At 42.6% G+C, this 19,951-nt stretch overlaps 1 pseudogene across 1 annotated transcript in view; it reads left to right on the forward strand.

The window, feature by feature from the left end:
- The first annotated feature begins 11,955 nt into the window (after positions 1-11,955).
- LOC308518449 (translationally-controlled tumor protein-like) overlaps positions 11,956-19,951 on the forward strand; it is a 70,537-nt pseudogene continuing 62,541 nt past the window's right edge. Inside the window, exon 1 of the transcript XR_013997344.1 lies at positions 11,956-12,013. The product of XR_013997344.1 is annotated as a translationally-controlled tumor protein-like (transcript). The remainder of the gene's footprint in view (positions 12,014-19,951) is intronic.

Below are 19,951 nucleotides of genomic sequence, written 5' to 3' on the forward strand. Positions count from 1 at the left end.
AACCGCATTTCTCACTGGGAGGAAGCTTTTGTCCATGAGAAAATTTTCAGTAGAAAAAGACCAGAACTGGAATGGACATTAGAGAACATCTAATTCAGTCCTGAGAGGTTACAATGATGGACCCAAGCTCTAGATTCTATGTCCAGAGGTGTCCTCCCACCCCACGCCCAGTCAGTGCACCACAGCCAAGGCCTCAGGCCACCATGAATAAGGAAAAGAAGAAGCAAATAGAAAAAGGAAGGGGTAAATAGGAAGAAAAGCAGGCAGGGTGGCTGGCCTGTGAACCCCGGCTTCAGATTTGGCCGGCATTTGGTTTGTTCCTTAGCATCTTGCTGGAAGGGAAACTCTCTTGAGCCCAGTTCCCATCAGAGTAAAGGAGTGGCTTTTCACAGCCTGCTACACAGAAACAAGCCTGCCTTCAGTCCCTCGTGGGGAGGAAGGGCTTTTGTGGGATTTCAGCAGCGTTGTTGGTCCTTTCTTTTCCCACTTCACCAGGGCATTTGGTTGCAAGTTTCCAACCCAGCCCTTCAGACTCTTACGGGAAATTCCAAGAGACTAATTAGTCTAGCTACAGAGTCTTTGGCAGCTCAGTCCTGAAGCTGCTCTTTGAATTCTAAAGGAACCAGCGGGGCACCTGGGCCTCTCCTCCTAGGCTTTCCCAGCAGTGACCCAGAGACCTGGGTGGGATGGGTTTCCCCACATGCAACAAAACTGACCCTTGATGTCTTTGCCCCAGCATCCTCCTACACCAGGTGTGCTGAATTAAATATTCTTCCTATGGAAGAGGAGGTTTTAACCCATTGGTTCTTAAACTCTAGGGCAGGGGTGGGCAAACTTTTTGACTCGAGCGCCACAATGGGTTCTTAAACTGGACCGGAGGGCCGGAACAAAAGCATGGATGGAGTGTTTGTGTGAACTAATATAAATTCAAAGTAAACATCATTACATAAAAGGGTACGGTCTTTTTTTTTTTTTTTAGTTTTATTCATTTCAAACGGGCCGGATCTGGCCCCGCGGGTCGTAGTTTGCCCACGGCTGGGCTAGGGTGTGTCATAACTAGTGTAGGGTTTGCTAAAATGCAGATTGCTGGGCTCACCCCCAGGTTCTGATTGGCAGGTTCAAGAGGAAGTCTGTATTTGCCTATCAAACCAGATCCCTGCTTGTGTACACTGAAGCAGGAATCAGGTCTTGCGTTTGTTTTGTTTCTCCCTGAAAACAAGTTCTTCTCTGCCCACCTATACCTCAAAATTGCTAAGAATTTCTAAATCAGGAACCAGACCTTGTGTTTTTTGGGGTTTTTCTCTTCCTGCAAACAAGTTTTTCTCTGCCCTCTTACACCTCAAAATTGCCCTTTGCCCTTCTCCTTGGGAACATACTCATTTCATTGATTAATTACCATTCAATCTACTTATCACTACAGCAGTTTTGTTTCTGGCTTCACGAGACATTCTTATTTTATTTCCTGCCCCTCTTATCTAGACCAGAATCTTATTTATAATCTCCAGGCCCACATATGCGTATAATAGAAACAATAGAACAATACAGCCCAGAGAACAAAGGCAGTGTTCTTTCCTAAGAAAAAGGAGCTTTAGCTGAAAGCTTATACAAGCTTCAGATATGAAACGGAGCTGCTTGTACATGGAGTGATGGTAAATTTCCTGCTAGCTAATAGGCTCTGCTAGTGAGGAACTTTTCTCCCTGGAGAGGGTTAGGAATTGGTGCCAGAATTAATTAAGGAATAAAGGTGAGTGAATCGTTTTCTCCATTGAATAGATTCTATGCCAGAAGGCCTTGCTTGCTCTCTAGTAATACCAGACAAGATATAGTGTGAGTTTCCCCCTGGTGCCCTGAGCCTTCCTGTATAAAATGCCAGGGCAAGGCCTTTATGCTAGTGGAAGGGTTGGGTAAATCCACAAACTCCCACTCATAATGATTTTTCACACATTGGACTACTTCTGAAGAGGCAAAGCAGCTCCATGGGCAATATTTCCAAGCTCATGAGAGGACATAATTAGAAGCTGTTTTTGGAGGTGGCCATCTGGAGCCCCCAGATGGATGGCCTGGAGTGGAGACAGACAGGGATGTAGTCTACTCTGGATGTTACCAGATACCAAAAGGGACAGCTTATTTGCAGGTGGCGTGGAGCAACAGGGCAGATGCTACAGAGTTGTGAAATGTGGGCTGAACATGGATGAGAATATCTCCAAGAGAGAAATGACAGAGGGTTGTGGAGAATTGTGATGAATAGACATGGATATTTGGAGGGACTATTCAACCACTGGAGCATGAGAGAAATGCTGTCAACTGACAGTGAAAGTAACTTGTGGAGTTGGTGGGACATATTGAATAGACTTGTTAGGTTACTACCTGAGCTCCACCCTTCTGGGTACAACCCATTGTATGGGTTGGAATATTTCTTTTCTTTTTTTTTTTTTTTTAAGGGAGAGGGAGAGAGAGAGAGGGAAACATTAATGATGAGAATCATTGATTGGCTGCCTCCTGCATGCCCCTTACTGAGGATCAAGCCTGCAACTTTATTTATTTATTTATTTATTTATTTATTCATTTATTGTGGGTTTTTTTTGTTTTGTTTTGTTTTTTGCTTAAAGTATTACAAAGAGTATTACATATGTCTCCCTTTCTCCCCCTCCCCCTCTTGACATTCCCCCAGCCTCCCCTACCCCCCAGTGGCTTGTGTCCATTGCTTATGCTTATGTGCATGCATACAAGTCCTTCGGTTGATCTCTTACCTCCTTCCCGCCCCCCAATCCTCCCCGGCCTTCCTGCTGTAGTTTGACAGTCTGTTCAATGCTGCTCTGCCTCTGTTTCTATTTTTGTTCATCAGTTTATAATGGTCTTTATTATCCATAAATGAGTGAGATTGTGTGGTATTTTTCTTTCATTGAACTGGCTTATTTCACTTAGCATAATGCTCTCCAGTTCCATCCATGCTGTTGCAAATGGTAAGAGTTCCTTCTTTTTTACAGCAGCATACTATTCCATCATGTAGATGTACCATAGTTTTCTAATCCATTCATCTGCTGATGGGCACTTAGGCTGTTTCCAGATCTTTGCTATGGTAAATTGTGCTGCTATGAACATAGGGATGCATATATCCTTTCTGATTGGTGTTTCTGGTTTCTTGGGATATATTCCTAGAAGTGGGATCACTGGGTCAAATGGGAGCTCCATTTTTAACTTTTTCAGGAAACTCCATACTGTCTTCCATAGTGGCTGCACCAGTCTTCATTCCCACCAGCAATGCACGAGTGTTCCTTTTTCTCCCCATCCTCTCCAGCACTTGTCGTTTGTTGATTTGTTGATGATAGCCATTCTAACAGGTGTGAGATGGTACCTCATTGTTGTTTTGATTTGCATCTCTCGGATGATTAGTGACTTTGAGCATGTTTTCATATGTCTCTTGGCTTTCTGAATGTTCTCTTTTGAGAAGTGTCTATTTAGGTCCTTGGCCCATTTTTTGATTGGATTGTTTATCTTCCTTTTGTTAAGTTGTATGAGTTTCCTATAAAGGTTGGAGATTAGACCCTTATCGGTGATAACATTGGCAAATATGTTCTCCCATGCAGTCGGCTTTCTTGTTGTTTTGTTGATGGTTTCTTTTGCTGTGCAGAAGCTTTTTATTTTGATGTTGTCCCATTTGTTTATTTTCTCTTTAGTTTCCATTGTCCTAGGAGCAGTATCAGTGAAGAAATTGCTTCGGCATATGTCTGAGATCTTGTTGCCTTTGGATTCCTCTAGTATTTTTATGGTTTCCTGTCTTACATTTAAGTCCTTTATCCATTTTGAGTTTATTTTTGTGTATGGTGTAAGTTGGTGGTCTAGTTTCATTTTTTTGCATGTATCTGTCCAATTTTCCCAACACCATTTATTGAAGAGACTGTCTTGACTCCATTGTATGTTCTTGCCTCCTTTGTCAAATATTATTTGAGCATATTGGTTCGGGTCGATTTCTGGGTTCTCTATTCTATTCCATTGATCTATATGTCTGTTCTTGTGCCAGTACCAGGCAGTTTTGAGAACAGTGGCTTTGTAATACAGCTTGATATCACGTGTTGAGATCCCACCTACTTGGTTCTTCTTTCTCAGGATTGCTGCAGCTATTCTGGGCCTTTTTTTTTATTATTATTCCAGATGAATTTTCGGAGAGTTCATTCTAGGTCTGTGAAATATGCCATTGGTATTTTAATGGGAAGTGCGTTGAATTTATAGATTGCTTGGGGTAGTATGGACATTTTAATGATGTTGATTCTACCAATCCATGAACATGGTATGTTCTTCCATCTGTTTATGTCTTCCTCTATCTCTTTTTTTCAACGTCCTGTAGTTTTCTGAGTAGAGGTCTTTTACCTCTTTAGTTAAGTTTATTGCTAAGTATCTTAATTTTTTGGTGTGATGGTAAATGGGATTGTTTGGGGGTTGGAATATTTCACCTTAACCTTGAGCGTTCTCCAAGATTCCATGCTGTACTGGACTGGCTCACAGCCATGACATTTTGTGACAAACTGTACAACCCCTCCTTTCCACAGTAAGGTATTTGTTGCTGGACTTATACAAAAATGACCAAAATAAAATCACTGAAGAAAAGACCAAATGATCAAAATAAAATCACTAAGTAAAATCACTAGTGAAAAGTATAACACTTTCCAACTCTGAACTCAGTATTTGTTTAGACAGATTCCATCTTTCATTTGTGCCTTCATTTTCTTTGCCCAGGTGCATCACCTTATACCTAACTCTGTTGTTTCTTTCTTACCATGTTCTTGTAGAAATCTAGACTTTGGCCTAGAAGGCAAGCTCCAGGAGGGCGGGAACTCTGACTGCTTTGTTCACAACCATATACTCAATGCCTAGTGCCTGCCTGGCATAGTATGTGCTCAATAAACATTTGTTGAATGAATAAAGAGAGGGAGGAGGTGCTGACCAGAAAGATGGAAAAGAGGAGAAGAAAAGTTTCTGAACTGTGTGAATCTGGCCTGCAGGCCCCTTAACTAGTGCCATCACTTTGGATGATGCACCTGAAATTCTATAGTAATTGCTGAAATAAGTCACTGAGAAAGTAGACATACCTTTCCCACCTATAAAACAGAGGTAATTGTGCCTGTCTTGTAGGGGTGTTGTAGGGATTAAAGAAACACATGTAAGGTATTCAGCTCTGCATTTGATGCAAAGTAGGAGCTCAGTAAATTATAATCATTATTGTTATTATTGGTTTGTTTATGCCCTATAGTCAATCATTCTGCTGTTCTTTTAACTTTAGCCAAGGACATCCCTAGAAAACTAGGCCTATGTTAATCCATGTAGTTTGCAATTTCGTGTTTTTAAATTCAGCAATATACTGCATTGTTCATATTTTTCTTTTCCCAATTGGAAAGATGCCCAAAAGCAAATAACCAGTCACATATAGATTAAAAAGCAATTTCCAACCACTGTGCAGATACTCTGGTAATGAATTTAGCATGCCACTCAGTTGAATGTGGGAATTTCCAAGCAGACTCTGTGCCTTCAGTATCAAGAGAATTATATTTGCCATCTACTCTTTCTGGCTGTACTGTAGTGAGGATTACTGAGTTGATATGTATTAAGTACTTTGACCTGCAGGGAGGAAAAGGTGTCATAGAAACACAAAGAGGTAGTAAATGCCAAACAAACTGCTTTAACTGAATGGCATGCTGGAGGCTTTACAAAGAAAATCATAAGGAAATAGTAAATTATAATTTCCATCAATAATTCAGCTCCCTTGTGGTTTTTCATGCATGGATGAGCGAGTATACAAAATAGAGAATGGTTCTAAAATTTATGAATTTGCTCCCGTTTAAACTTTAAACATCTCAAAACTAATTAGTGTTTAGTTTTCATTAAGTTCTAATGAAAGCACTTCATACATAAGCTGAGTCCTCACAGCACAAAGATTCATCAAATATTTTATGTGATTGAGTTTATGATCAAGGCAAAATGCCTTAATTAAATGAGTAATTAGCCTTGAGGAGAGAAATGAACCCAGAAGTCCAACTAGTGAATTTAACTCTTCCTCCCAATAACATCCAATAGTCATTCCGTCTGCAGTTAGATAGTATAGTTATAGAGATCATAGGAATGACACACGATCCTCTGGAATGCACAATGGCAAAATAAAAACTCAGGGTAAAGTACAAACTTAAACACGACGTAGCAGAATGATGATTAGCCTGGGTGCCAAGAAACCTGGTTCCGATCCGGGCTGCCACGCGTGGGTAGCTGTGTGACTGGGGAGAAAGCACCTTCACCTTTCTGGGCCTCTGTTTTGTCAGTTACAAATGAGGAACGCTGGGCTACATGATTTCTAAAGTCCCTTCCAGCGCTTACATTTTTCAAGCCTTTGTGGAAGAATTCCTCCCTTTCAGTTCTTCTTTTGGAAACCACTTGCTTCCTAGCACTGTGCCTGTCAGATAGCATTGCTGCCAGCAACTGGCAAGGTAGGTCTGTCGGCGCATGAGAGAGGCATCTGCCCGATCTAGTTTTGTTTACTGTGGCAGCATTTCAGCACATCCTCTGTGCAAAATTGCTCCAGCAGAAAACAAATCCAGCTGCAGGGCATCTTCGAAATGCTCCCTATGTGTTTTTCGATTTAGCCTATTAAAATTTTAAAACACGATTTAGAGCTACAGTGTACCGTCTTCTGTTACAAAAATGAATCCACATTTCTTGTTTCTGGGTTTGGGGTGCAGGGGAGGGTAGGAGGGAAGGAGAATGCTCAGGGAGAGAAGATATTTTAGAATGTGGAGCGTGATTTGCCTTCGATCCCTCCTGTCCAAGCACTCATCACCTGTGCCTCATTCAAGGGCTTGAGTCCCAGTCTCCCCACAACCCAGCCGGTTCACAACTGCAGGTTACAAGAGGGGGTTGGCTCAGGGCCAGCCTAACCTGCAGGCAGAATGGGTGGTTTGGGTGAGAGGTGTGATCTGAGAAGCTGTGGGTTGGGATTGGCAGGAGGGGTGGAAGTGGTGGACAGAGAGGACATCTGAGCAGGAGGGGCAGAGTAACAAGCCACGGAGGAGGGAAGAGCCTGGTATGTTTGGCTCCTGCAAGTAGTTTTCAGTGGCTTTGTGTTTAATGGAAGGAAAGCAAGAGATAAGATGGAGAAATAGGTATCAAACTTGATGCACAACGAATATCTTTGCGGCCCAGCCAATATAACGGTATGTAAGAAACGTTTTAATAAAAATTTCATAACTGAATTTTTACAATATTCTGTTATACATCGTTATTAATAACAAATTACAAAGTTCGCTAATGACTGATTACTATAATCATGTTGCATTCATTTCCCTTACGCGCCTTACACACAGGCACGCTGTTTCTCTCCACTAATACTAGCAGCGAATATTTTAGCAGCTGATTGCCACATCATTAGTCCTGGACTGACTTGTTTGGTGTGCGCAACAGGAAATATTTCACTTTTGGAGAACCCTAGCACCCCACAAGTACAAACTCAGACTGATTAAACTAGAATCTTGGAGATGGCAGATCCCAGGCTCCACATTTTTAAAAGCTTTGTGGTTGATTCGAATGAGCAGCCAGGGTCGAGAACTTTTGCTTTTAATGAATACATCTGTTTTAGGAAAACCTCTATTTTTATCCACTTCCTCCTTCTAAGATTTACATATTTTGAATTCAGTTATCTGGATCTCTGAACAGAGGTGGGAAATACCAGACGTGAGATACTTACAGATATCTGTTTCCCCCCTCCCCTGTAGATTAATTGTAATGCAATGAATCTTGAATGCAAACTACAGACGCATGCTTTCTAGAGCATCAAGAGAGAGCCTGTTGAGTGACATATTGCCATTCTGCTACATTTTTCTGTCAACTGCTTCAAGTGTCACCAAAACTCCCGACTACATAGCAAGGAGACATAATCCCACTGCTCTCCTGTCCGCAACTTTTTCTGCAGCCTAGAATCCTCTTTTTAACCTGAGCTTTTTTTTTTTTTTCTTCCAGAGTAGAAAATGTTTCTACTCTTGCTTTTTATCAGAGGCCTTTTCTGCTGTCTCAGTTCAGCCTTATGTATGTAGTGGTTATAATATATCTGGCCACAAAACTTGGCTATCTAAAACCCTGTATTTCCCATAACTCATTCCAGCTTCTATCATGAGTCCCCATTCTACTTGATGGCAGAACTGGAAGCAAGTCAATTCCAGGTAAACTCAGTCCATTCAGGGTTTTTCTCCCTCCCCAGAGAGTTTGGAGGGGACTGTTAGAACATCTTGACATGGAGAGGGCTCCTCTGGTCCTTGGTTGTCATCTGTCCGTGCTGGCATCCTCTGCCATGCCTTGTTCCTAGAAGTCACCAGTTGTCAGCATCTCTCCCCGCTGGCATCCACAGAGGCAACTGAGTTCCCATCTGGCCTTGGATATAAGGACAGTGCTGACATCTGCTCCTGGGCCCTCTCTTCCCAATACAAAGCATCTCCTAATCTGCCAGGCCTCCTTGAGATAGTCCTGAGCCTGTCTCACTCAAGCATGAATGCACGGCTGGCTACTCCAAGCTGGGAGACTCAGGACTGACCTGCAATGCTGAGATTTCTTACTCTACCCCCTCTGCCCCCCCCTGCCCCCACACACACACATATACACTCCCTATCCCCTCACACACAAGAGCAAAGGGCTAGACCAGGGGTGGGCAAACTTTTTGACTCGAGGGCCACAATGGGTTCTTAAACTGGACCGGAGGGCCGGAACAAAAGCATGGATGGAGTGTTTGTGTGAACTAATACATGTTAACACTGCTGCTGGTGAAGGAGCGGAGGGGAGAGCAAGAGAACCCTCTGCTCTTTCGGCTCCGCGGGCCGGATAGAACAGCCGATGCGGGCCGTAGTTTGCCCACGGCTGGGCTAGACAGTCTCAGACCTTGATCTTTCCTGGGATTCCCTGGGAGGACAAAGCAGACCCTCTCAGCCCTTGAGCCCTGCATTCATCATCAACCCAGAAAGGGGCCAACTCAGGGCCGCCCCTTAGAGACACACAGCAGTCTTTTCCCTCTTCTCCCTTATTCCCCATTCACAGAATCTTCACCTATCAGAGCAAACAGGAAAAACTGCTGGCTCAATGTGTGGCTACAGAGTAGGGGCAAACAATAACCTTTAAACACATAATCAATAAGTTTAATTAAATTTTAATGCACAAAATATACTTAAAATACATTAACACTTCAAAAATATTCTATTTTTTTCAAATGGGAACGTTTTTATTTCAAGAAAAATGATTTTAAATATAATAATGTTACATGCAATAAACATTAATATTTTAAGAAAAACGATCTTAAATATAATAATACATGCAATAAATATTAATATCTCATGAAAAACGATTTTAAATATAATAATGTTACATGCAGTAAACACCAATTATTCAAGAAAAATGATCTTATAAAATTACATGCAATAAACATTAATATTTCAAGAAAAAAGAATTTTAAATATAATAATAGTTCCCAAACTGTACTAACATAGTATGATATCACTAAAGTTGTAGGAAATATTAAAAATATTATTCTACCACATCTTCTTGTCAGAACCTCAGAAGTCTGCCTTCAATTCCCTCATCCTCATCAAGAAAAATTACATTAAAAACTGGACACAATCCTATCTAATAAAAGACAAAAGGGTAATTGACCATACCTTCGCTACGCTTCCCATTGGCTAATCAGGACAATATGCAAATTAACTGCCAACAAAGATGGCGGTTAATTTGCATACATAGGCTCCAAGCGGTGGAGCCAAACGTACCCGAAGCCGGCCAAGCAGCGAGGCCTCACGGCCCCGGGATCAGCGGAGCCGCAAAGCCTGATGGCTGCGGGGGGCTCTGGCCGGAGCCCAGCCAGAGCGAAGGCCTGGGTCCCGGGTGCCGGAGGAAAACCAGTGCCAGCAGCCAAGGGAAAGGAAGGCCTACTGCACGAATCTCTTCATGAACCAGGCCTCTAGTTTGTTACTATCATAGCCAATATTTATTGAGGCTTTTTATAGACCAAGCAGAGTTTCAAATTCCTTACATTTATTACCTATTTAACCCTCACAACAACCTGGTGCGGTAGACACCATTGATTACCCCATTTTATAAATGAGGAAATTGAGAGTTGTTGCTTGCAGTGACTGAGTCCATAAATGATGGCTCTGATCCAAAATCCCAGGCTCTGAATCTCTATACTATCTTTTATCGACCCTGTGAATTATAGACCTGACCAGGTTTTTCTCTTGGTCATGGCTACTAGAAAGCTTAGCAATAAAAAGTGTATACATCTTGGAGTGTCCTTATTCCTGGCTATTATATAGGGTGTCCCAAAATTCACGCAAGATTTGAATTTTGCGTGAGCATTAACAACAACAACAAAGCCTAATTTTACTTGGTTTATTGGATCAGATTCTAATATCTGTTGCCCTTTGAGTTCAATCCCTTCAATTTGATAAGCATTACCAAGTACCAATTATGGCCCAGGAGGAGGGACAATGAAGACCAATGAAGACCATGGCTTTGCCTATGTGCCAGCAAAGCCGTGGAGGCCATTTACCCAATGTGCTATTCCATACATAACCCTATACTGTATACTTTATGAATCAATAAAAAATTTACAATTTTTAATTATACACCCGTGTTTTCTGTCAAAATTGGGACACCTTATATATCCCTACCTTTGTATTCTTTATTCTTTTTTTTAATTTCCTAATTAAATTCCCTTCCCATCTTTTATATATCCAGGTAAGTTGCTAAATAGCCTTTCAAAAGAAGTCATTACATGCCCCTCCTTAGATTCTCATGACCTCGTCTGTCTCCCAAAGCTGCTTGCTCTGCCTTTATCACCACTCTGCCACGGGCCCTGCGCAGACTTCCATGAGGCCCACCCCTCATGTCTCTACCTCCTCCTAACATTTCTGAACTCAAATGAAGTGCCAGAGAGACCAAGTGATGCAAGCAGGAATAGCAGGGAGTTTACTCTCTGTACGTTGCCTTTAGCCAATGGGCCACAGGAGATGGGAGGAAGACAGCAGATAAATGTGCTCTCTGTGCCTATGTTCAATGGATCATTTCAAGGCACAGATTTTCTGAACAGCCCCTCCAGAAATACTCCATGCGCTCAGGCAATCCCCTGTACATCTTCAAATCTTGTGAAGAAGTAGCCAGCTTGGTATTTGCTGAAATACTCACTGTCAGTCAGTGGGTGGTTGTGAGGGTAACTTCCAGGAAAAGGTGGGTCACTTCAGCTGAAGGTAATTCTCCAGAGAAGAGGGCAGCTGTGAGCCATTAGCAGCCAACACTCATAGCATCTGGGGAAATGATGCTCTGACCTTGTAATGGGGTGGACCAATCAAATATCATCCACCACAGGAGATAAAAACAAGTGTATTACTTGGAAATTGATAGAAATTTGAGATATCAAGGGTCAAGTAGGCAGTTGAAAAGTCTATAACTCAGAGAAGGGGGTCTGAACTGGATATATATATTTGGTGGTGGTCAGTATTTAGATGGTATTTTTTAAATCATGTGGATAGCTCTACTGATATGCTAGAAAAAGCTCTAGCATAGTGAAGTAAAAAGGAAGCTGCAGAATAGTGTTTATAATACAGCCTTTTGTATAAAAAAGAGGAAAACTAAGAATACACATACATATACAACAGGAAACATTTGCATTTACAAAAGGAAACCCTGGAAGAATACACAAGGAACTAATAAACGTGCTTCCTGAAGGGTAACGGGGAAGAGGTGCATATGGAGAGGAATAGGCATGAGACTTCTTAACGTATTTTTATATCATTTCCGTTTTCTAAGTTATTGCCTATTATAAAAATAAATCCTGTTTTAAATTTTGTTTTAAAGAAAGAAATCCATGTAGAGAGTTGAAATCTTCCATGAAGAAAGAAAGGAGGAGAGAGGAGAGCCCAGATCCAAGGCCTAAAGAAGATGGACGTTTAGAATTTTGGAGGAAGGACCAACAAAAAGAGCAAGAAGCAGAAGGTAAGAGGTAAGAGGAGAAAACCAGGAATGAGTGGTGTTAGGATTCCTTTCATGAAAGCAGCGGTATGTGAGCTGTGGTGAAACCATTGGGAGCCTTATTTAGCCGTGATGGGAGTATTTACACTGTGGGGAAAGGAAACGGATACACGTCAGGGCTTCTCCAGCTAGGAGCCACTTTGCCAGCACACCACTGCATGGAGTCAGGAGAAGGAAAATTCTGAGAATGCCACCGAAAGACCAAATGAAACAAGGACAGGAAAATATCTGTCATTCATAGGGTTATCAACACGGAGGTCACTGATGAATCAACTAGAGCAGTTCCAGTGGGGAGCGGGGCATGGGAGCCTGACCGGGAGAAAAGAGTGAGTGAGAGGTAAGGAGGTGAAGGCACTAAGCAGAGACCACTCTTCCAATACGTTTTGCTGTGAAGCAGAGACATGAAATCAGGAAGTTGCTGATTTGGGATCAAGGGAGAGGAATGTCTGCTTTAAGACCAGTAATGTTAAAGCCCATATGTCCACTGATAAGATTGTCCAAAGGAGAAAGACCGAGAGAAAAATGTTGAAAAGAGAGGGAAATGTCCAGAGCACACAGAGAGGGACTCTCATTTCTTCCATTAGAGGAAGACGTTTATGAATCTCCAAGCAGCATTTGTGATGGGGCGGTGCCCAGATTCACAAGGCCCTGCCATCTCCCTGCCAATGGAAAGTCATTACTAACACCTTGACGTTGATCTTAAGACAAAGTGCACATGTGCACCTTTTCTGGAGATGTGTAACCAATTAATAAATAAATTTCTAGATATCTCCATGTCTCAAAGGAAGCTAGAGTACATACCTAAAAACCCACGACTCCAGCCTGGGAAAGAAGAGAACCTGCCGAAGTGTGTCAGTATTCTAGGCAAATGCCCCAAAAAGCTTAGGGGTATTAGGTGTCAGAATTTCACTGTCTGCCACTTCTAGATTATACTTGAGTTAAAGTGCTAATGTTTGATTAATGCGTTCTTGCTTTTAGTAGCTCAGCTAAAAGCACAGCTTCTAGTGAGCAGGCAGTACATTAAATCGAAACATAAAAGAGATCAAAAGTGCTCCAGAGACTGCTTTGAATGAGAAGAAGAAGGCTTAGATGATGGAGGTGATGATTACCTTAATTGTTTTGTAAAGGAAAGGACTGATCTTTCACTCAGAGGGAGGTGCTCCGGTCTTGGTAGCAGTTTTCCACCATCTTCTGGTTATTTGGCAGCTGTGGAGACCAATGTCTTTTAGGTGAATCACACTTAAATGGGGTCCTTGCTATGCTAACTGGGTGTTCATAGAGTTACGTTAATGAAATGCAGAAGGCCTTTGGACAAAATGCCTACCACCCTACCTGTGATGAATAGTAATTATCCATTTTATTATTCTCTTTAAAAATATTTTTTATTGTTGATGGTATTTTCCCTATTTTCTTATTCTTGTTACTACTGGTTAGTCATTCATTTCTGAAAATTCTGCTGTTCCTCTGTTATTACCTGAATGTTGTGATCACAAGTAAATTGTTCCATGAAGGAAAAATTCGTATTTGTAATTCTGCTGGATTTTAAGATTTTTATTCAACTGAAGACCTGTCTATGAACAGTGTATCCAGAACAATGTCTTTTGTAACTGTAACTGACCAATTGGTAGCTTCTTATAGTTCAGGTGGTGTTTAAGTACATCTTCAGAGTTTCAAACTAGTGTTTGGGACTCAGCGACCTTATTCTTAACTAGAGGCCTGGTGCACGAAATTTGTGCATGGGGAGTGTGGGGGTGGAGGTTGTCCCCAGCCCGGCCTGCACCCTCTCGCAGTCCAGAACCACTGGCTCCTAACCACTCCCCTGCCTGCCTGCCTGATCGCCCCTGACCACTCTGCCTGTCTGCCTGATTGCCCCTAACCACTTGCCTGCCTGCCTGATCACCCCTAACTGCTCACCTGCCTGCCTGATTGCCCCTAACTGCTCACCTGCCTGCCTGATTGCCCCTAACCACTCTGCCTGCCTGCCTGATCACCTCTAACTGCTTGCCTGCCTGCCTGATTGCCCCTAACCACCTCTGCCTCGGCCCCTGCCACCACGGCTTCATGTGGAAGGATGTCTGGAAGGTTTTTCGGTTGTCCGGTCTAATTAGCATGTTACACTTTTATTATTATAGATAGCAATATATTGTTAAAAAAAAGTTTTACTTCATCCTGTTTGGGTGGGTTTCTGAGGAAAAGCTCCTTAGAAGCAAAATCTGAATGGGGATTCTTGTGTAAGCTATTTATTGACAGAATGAGAGAGTACTCTCGGGAAAAACCTGTAAGAGAGTGAGGAAAGCAGAATAAGGAAGGGAAATAGGTAGAAAAAGACGTGGTTTCCCAAGATGGCCTGCCTCAGCCTGATCTCAGGGGGAGTTCTAGAGCATGAGTTGTACCACAGTTTGTTCTGCCTTGAGACAAGGGGGCTGAACTTTTATACCACCCCTATCAGGCAGCCGTTGGCTACAAGCCACTCTCCTGGAGAGGGGGTCATGACCTTCCTGTTTCCTGGGACTCCCATTGGCTCAGGGCAGGTGCCCAAAGAAAGGGGCAGTTGTGAGCTGCTATTAGCAGTCAACACCCGCAGTGAGTGTGGAGCACTGGAGGGGACTGGGAGCCCAGCCTAGAAAAAGAGAGTGCGGGTGGGATAGTGACAGCACTGCCTCAGAGGGCAAATGGCTGTGGTGATTCCAATCCTGACCTTCATCCAGGAGCAGACTCAGCAGGGAGTGCGGGCTTCCTTCAGCCGTGCCATTTGGATCACTGCTGGCAGTTCTTGACTATTCACTGGTTATATTTCTCAGGGATGGAAACAGAACTTCCAAGTGTTACCGACTTACCTGAGAACTGGAATTAGAGATGTTCAGCCCACAGTTTACTGCTTCTGTTCCCTATTTAATGGTTGTTAAATACTTTTTAGGGCATTCCAAGTAGCAAACAACATATCAAAGGCACAAATCTTATTCTAGAAGTGCTTACATTTTACAACAATTGATACCATTAGGAATTGTCCGTATAAAATGACATGGATGACATCATTATTATGAGTCTAGCTGTCTCTTTTAGAAGGTCAGTCTCATAGGGCAAAGCTGTGGTTTGGATGAGTAATATGAAAAAAAGGCACAAGGCAGTTTGCTTGGTACATTATGTTATATTGTCAGGAGAAAAATAAGTACATTGGGTGCTCTGTGTAGTCTGTGACCAAAGGTTAATTCAGTAAACCATTCTCTGAGGTGAGCAGATGAGCTTCAGATGAGCAAAGAAACAAATCAATATCTGCTTCTGCAGTATGTTAATCACAGTGCAACTCCTTGCAGATTTCAATGCTTTTGTTCTGTCTGCTACTGAAAATGCTTTTCCAAAGCATGGATTTCATGTCCGGAAAGTTGAGTATAGGAGTGCTCCGAGATCAAGTTTCTTGGTCAGGATCAATGCTCCCGGCCAGTAGGACTAGCACACTGAATGGAATGGCAGAACCTGAGTTCCAGAGCCGGGGCCACCTACAGGGTTGCTAGGTGGTGGGATTTCCTGGTAGGATGCAGTACACTGACAAAGGAACCTGGGGCAGAGTGCTGAGGTGAAGTCAGCATCCAGAAGAGAGAGATTGCTTTGTTCTATGACTACTAAAAACAATTCTCTTCGCAAGACAGGAATAAGGCGTGCCCAGAGAGAACAAATGTGAGTGGGTGCCTAAAGAGATGACAGAAGTCATCCCAGGAAAGCATTCCCAGAAACTCCCACCTCTGCAAAGGAGGGAATGTGGCTGACTAAGCTGGAAGGCATATTGGATTTCCCCATCATCTTCCGAATGCCTAATACTTAGTAAGAGCTTACTAAGTACGTGTTTAATTAATGAATGTTCTACAGGCCGATTAGTTTTAACATTCAAATTTAAACAAAAGGTATTAACTAGACACCTGCTTGAAAGGATAGCTTTTTGTGAAATGCTAAGTTTATAAGTCAACTCAAGAAGCCTTTAGGTTTCTCAATTAGCAAACCCTTTAAAAGATTCCATGAGAAAATCATGTTTCCTGGCTTCTTTACAGCCCCAAATTTCTCAGAACAGTTTTTTGTAGGTCAGTGTAGCAGCTGTCTGAGTACTAGTACTGCCCTTTCCACATCACTGAAAATAGCAATGTGGTAAATGCTGTAGCCCAGGAGTAAGCATCACAACCTCCTGAGGATCTTATTAAAATACAGATTTCTAAAAACACTCTAGATTATTAGTTATGAGGTCTAGGAGCTTAAAAATCTCATTCATAATAAACACTCCGGTAGTTCTGATGTAGATGTGTATCAGTAGGGTATTGCCACAATAATAATGCATCACAAACCATGCAAATCTCAGTGTCGGACAGCAATAAGCACCTCCTTTCCACTCACTCACACATCAGCAGGTAAACTGAGTACAGCTTATCTAGGCTGGACTAGGCTCCAACCTGTTGGTCCAGATCTGCTCCGCGTGCTTCTCATCCTCCGTGAACTAACATCTACCTGAGGCAGGTTCTTCTCATGGAGAAAAGCAGGAGTGTGAGATGGCAAACCCTACCACGCAAGCGTCTCTGCTCACACCTTGTCTGCTAATATCCCATTGGCCAAAGGGAGAAACATGACCAAGACAAAAGTCAATGGAAGGGAAATATCCTGTGTTCATGGAATCCAGGTGAGAGGAGTAAATATTTGCTGATAATTCAATCCATCACAGGGTAGTACAAAGATTTGGTACTTTGAAAAGCACTAGAGTCTCCTGAACCAATCCAGGGAAGGTGAATGTAAGGTCAACTTTTTATTTAATTAGTTATTCAACAAATATTTGTGAGTGACTACCAAATGCCAGACAGACAGGTAATGAGTCATTGTTTATCTGAAAAGAGTCCAGTCCAAAGGCAGATATGCACATAGATAATCACAAGGCAATGTGCCGGTTACTATGTAACAGAAGCAACAGAGAGTTAGCTTAAAAGTCTAAAATTGACCTGAAAAGCAAAATGTAGTGTTCTCTGTGAGCCAGCAATGATTTTTTTTAAATCCTTAAAATATGGGAGACATACAGAATCAGATTGTAAAATAACATCAAATCCCAGATGGCTCTCTGGAGAAGACTGCTGCAAATGATGGAATGTTTCAGGCTCATAGGTTTAGACATGAGGGCGAAAGGAGACCGGGGAGACCATCAGCATAGCAACTAGCAGAAATCTCAGAGATGACTTTCATTGGCCCAGACAGAGGCATACATCCACCCCTGAACCACTCCTGTGACACTAATTGGCCTAAAATGGGTCATAGCCCTCCTCCTGAATGGAGAAGTTCAGGTGATCAGCCACATAAACAGAGTGGGAGGTGGTTTTTCCCAAGAGAAAATCAATGTACTAGAAAAAAAAAAATTATTTTTATACTGACATAGAATTACCTTCAAGATATATTGTTGGATAAAATAAAGAAATTGAAGAATATTTTATAGGTGTATTTATGTAAGTTTTATATTTTTTTATATAGCTTTGTATATCTATAAGCATAGAAATATTATACACAACAAAGTCCTGAAGATAGTCGGGGAGATGACTGGGATCTGACGAGATGTAATAGAAAGGAACTTAGATTTTTTTTTTTTTAATATTTGAGGCTGGTTGATTCTGTCCTCTCACTAGAGATCCCAGGAGATCACGAATTTGGGCTGTCTTGCTCACTACTGTATCTTAGAGCTTTAAAGAGTGGCTGGCACATTTTTAGGAGGTGCTTAGTAAATATTTATATAAGGAACCAGTGAAGAGCAAACACAGAGGAATGAAGGTGTGAAAGGCTATGGGCCAATTAGGAATTTCAAATCTTTGGGCATGACCAGAGTGCTTGGTACAAAAGAAGGAGTGGCAGGAGCTGAAGCTGTAAAGCAGGCAGGAGTCCATTCATGAGCAATGCCAGGGAACCGCATTACTTATTGGGTAACAGATGTCAGGCAGGGGAGAGTCAGGATAGGATTTGCCTTTTAGAAAGGTTGCTTATGCCTCCATTTGAAGGATGGAATGGAGCAAAACAGGATGGAGAACTAAATGCCAGACAAAACAATTGGTTGTCAGAGGCCACCTCAGAGAAATGAATCCTGAAATCAGGGCAGTAAGGATAAGGAAATAATGGATTTGAGAGCTATGCAGGCCTTGTTGACTGATAGAATGGGGGGAGAGAGAGGGTAGGGAGGTATCTAAGATGACTCCCAGGTATCTGGATGGTACCAGACACCTACAGACAGGAACTGTGAAAAGGCCAGGCCGGTGTGTCTCGGTGGTTAAGCAATGACCTGTGAACCAGGAATGGTTCAATTCCCAGTCAAGGCACATGCCCAGGTTGTAGACTCGATCCCTAATGGGGGGCATGCAGGAGGTAGCCTATCAATGATTCTCTCTCATCGTTGATATTTCTGTCTCTCTCTCTCCCTCTCCCTTCCTCTCTCAAATCAATAAAGACATTTCTTAAAAAATAAAATAAAATGTTTAAAAAAAAGAAGTTTGTGGCTGAGGGTTCTGAGCTCCGTTTCAGACATGTTGATTTCCAGGGTACTGAGGAGCATCGAGGTAAAGATGTCCCACAGAACGCCTGGGGTTTGTACTGAGGCCTCACTTTTCTTCTGCTCAGAGAGAGTTTTCAGTATTTCCATAAACAGTTGTAAAAGGAACCAATCCTCAGACAGTGGTGTTTAAGTGCTTGCTCACTTAACAAAGGAGGGGCTGCCCAGGATTTTAACTCACCTTGCTCTCGCTCTAAAGCAGCGGTTCTCAACCTGTGGGTCGCGACCCCTTTGGGGGTCGAACGACCCTTTCACAGAGGTCGCCTAAGACCATTGGAAAACACATATATAATTACATACTGTTTTTGTGGTTAATCACTCTGCTTTAATTATGTTCAATTTGTAACAATGAAATTGGGGGTCACCACAACATGAGGAACTGTATTAAAGGGTCGCGGCATTAGGAAGGTTGAGAACCACTGCTCTAAAGAATGCTATCCTCTTTTTCATTAGCCAGAATAACATTAATTACAGCATTTGTTATAAGGAAAGAGATTGAAAAATGTGCCCTTGGAGAGTTAAAAACAGAAGGTACACAGAGGTGTTTGTGGACATAGGTTGGTTTCCATTTACAGGGATTATCTGGCAAGGGTAACTGGGGGAGAGACCAGAGAACTCACAGTCCGCTCAACTGAGGTTCCCTTTTGGCCGGAACCTCAGCTCTTGGCTCTGATCTCCAGAGCACCCCCTTCTTTCACTGGCTTGTCCAACATTCTCTTTCATCTGTTTCAAGGCTCTGAGTTTGCAGTAGTGATAAATGGTAAGAATGGGGATGAATGGCCAGACACCTCGAGGGCAATGACATCCTGATTCCCCAGGGAACCAAGTTCTGCACCTGGCATGGCAGTGCAGAGAGCAGAGGAGTACAAAAAGAGCCTTTTACTGGATTCGTTTTCCCCACTCTGAAAAGGTGAAGCCTGGGATGAGAAGAACTTTCCTCTCCCACAACAAAAGCTGAAAACTTAAACCCACCTTGTGCCTAACCACCAGCCTCCCTGGAGAACCTCCCCGCTTTTGTCTCTTTGTGTTTCACAGCGATTGGGGCTGGATTGTTCAAAGGAATACCTGACCTGTTTGTTAGATGAGACACAGAAATGCTGACCGTGACCTCCTTTATTTGCTCCGGCTGCTAACCTGGCAGAACTGCAGAATATCAGACACTTCAGCAGCTTTAGTCAGGCTGGGGGTGTAGAACAATGAGTGCAGAAAGCTCCCTCGTATAGGCGCTGCACTTCCCTCTGGAGGGAGGGTGCGGCGCCATTAGGAAGGACTAAGCACAAAAAGAAGCGAGATGTAGGCATGCTGAGGACCAAGGCCAGTTTCAGCTAATGTTCTTTGACCTGCTGGTGCTGT

The sequence above is a fragment of the Myotis nattereri genome (assembly GCF_964212035.1).
Source record: "Myotis nattereri genome assembly, chromosome: 4".
NCBI classification, from domain to species: domain Eukaryota; kingdom Metazoa; phylum Chordata; class Mammalia; order Chiroptera; family Vespertilionidae; genus Myotis; species Myotis nattereri.